Source organism: Propithecus coquereli, unplaced genomic scaffold (genome assembly GCF_000956105.1).
Source record: "Propithecus coquereli isolate 6110/MARCELLA unplaced genomic scaffold, Pcoq_1.0 Scaffold432, whole genome shotgun sequence".
Lineage (NCBI taxonomy): Eukaryota > Metazoa > Chordata > Mammalia > Primates > Indriidae > Propithecus > Propithecus coquereli.
The window spans coordinates 286,268-288,747 of NW_012150086.1; positions in this window are offsets into that span (position 1 = coordinate 286,268).

Genomic DNA, 2,480 nt, shown 5'->3' on the forward strand with positions numbered 1-2,480 from the left:
CTCCTCCCCCTCCCACCTGCTTGATTTCCATTGAGTTTTACTTCCATCTATGCATATGAGTGCTGTTTAGTTAGTTCTAATTTAATAGTGAATACATGTGGCGTTTGTTTTTCCATTCATGTGATACTTCACTAAGGAAAATAGTCTCCAGTTTTATCCAGATTGTTACAAAAGGAGTTAACTCATTTTTTTTATGGCTGAGTAGAACTTCATGGTATCTACATCCCACATTTTATTAATCCACTCATGACACATGGACACTTGGATTGATTCCACATCTTTGCAATTGTGAATTGTGCTGCAATAAACATATGAATGCGAATGTCTTTTTGATAAAATGACTTTTTTTCCTTTGAGTAAATACCCAGTAGTGGGATTCCTGGCTCAAATGGTAGGTCTACTTTTAGTTCTTTGAAGAATCTCCATACTATTTTCCACAAAGGTTGTACTAGTTTGCAGTCCCACCAACAGTGTATAAGTGTTCTTTCTGTCCTCATCCACGCCAGCATCGATTGTTTTGGGAATTGATAAAAGCCAATCTCACTGAGATTAGGTGATGGATCTTCTAATTCTAGAAGCTGTTAAAAACTAAGACTGCATCAACAAGAATTTGCTGAGTGCCTGTTGGATACCAAACTGTGATCCAAGTCCTGGAGATACGAAGGAAACATGGCTCTTGCCTTTAGAGAACACATTCTCTACTTGAGGAGGCAAACTTGCAAACAGAGGAATTATTATATTATACCAGACAGAAAGGACTATAATATGGCCACAGACAAGTGCTACATGAGAAACAGAGATGAACCAACAAACACTGCACAGGTTGGTCGAGGAAGGAGTTAGAGAGGAGGTGAGATGTAAGCTGGATCTTGAGGATGGGCAGAAGGTTGAGAGTGAAGTAAGAAGATAAGGCAATTCCAGAGGAGGAAACTGTGTGCTAAGCCTGGAAACTTGTCCATTAAATAATGAGATGTTTTATGCAATGCGTGTGTAAGTGCGTGGCTTTTGGTTGGGGTAGAAGAGTAGAGGGAAGGGAGACTGTCATGGAATGAGGCTAAGATATAAAGGATGGGGAGGTCATGTGCTATGGCAAGACATTTTAACCAAGTGGTTTAGCATTTACAAGCAGGGAAGTGGTATGGCACATTTCTAATGTCGATTCTGGTTACAGGATAGGGAATGCATTGAGGGAAGGGGATCAAATAGTAAACTGTTGCAAGCCCAAATAAGAAATTAACAATTTTTCTCTGGCTCGGACATAGAGGCTTTGAATAAATATTCAGATAAAGAACACTTTCCTATTTTCTTTTAAATATTTTCAAAGTGTTCCTCTTAATAATTATGTTTGATGTCTGTATCCTAGAAATGTTTCAAAGCCAAGATGATTAACAGACATATGTGATGCAGTCCCTGAAGGATAATTAGCTGAAACTTTTAACATCTCCCTGCATTTATTATGCTGCAAATTTTAAGTAGAAATATTTTCATAGTAGTAGAAAAATATCATATGGATTGAATCGCTCTCACAGCAACTTAAATTTAGAATCATTCTCAGAATACAGTATTTTATTCGTTGAGATATTTTATGTAAAACTGGAAAAGGAGTCAGGTGGGTAGTAGTTTGAGCACTGACCTGGGAACTGAGGTGTGAATTCTTGTAATAGGACCAACATTACTTGGCTCTCTGGCAGTAGGTAAGTCTTTTTGACCTCACGATGGCTACTAATGTTTTAACACCTTCATTTCCCGCCAATTCAATTATTATTTTTTTCTTTATCTAATCTGGATCCCCTGGTTCTTCAATGCAAGCGTATTTTGCAGCATTAAATTCCTGTGTTCTAAAAACTGCCAAGCACAGAATATTATGTTCCAAAGTAGGATTTCACCTCAAATTTCTGTCTTCACAAACCCAAACTTATCTCAACATTCACACAGACTTTCTTCCCTTATTTTAGCCATAGAGAATCTTCTCCAAAGCTAAGCTCTCTATTTGTTTTCAGTAACCCTTCCTCACACTCCTTCGCAAAATTTGCCATCTATCAATTATTAATTTTCTTCTATTATTATTGTATCAATCAAGAAAGACTAAGTTATGATGCAGTAGCAAACTTCCCCAACATGCCATTGGCTTAGAACAATAAAACTGTGGTTCTGTTCACAACCTGTGCCCATTTCAGGTCAGCTGAAATTACTGCTCAAATTAGCTAGACTTTAACAATCGGAATGACAGAGCAGCCTCCATCTGAAACATCGCCAGTCATCATGGGAGAGGAAAACAGAAACTGGCAAAGCCACGCTGGTTCTTAAAGCTTAGGCCTGGAAGGAACATACATTTAATAGAACCCAAAGCAAGTCACATGCTTAAAGCTATCTTCAAAGAGTAGCTTTACTCTCTACTGTGTGCCCAGGAGGTAGAGAATTGCAATGTTGGAGAACATGCTAATGACTGCAAACCCTTGTTATCTCCTCCCCTTTATACC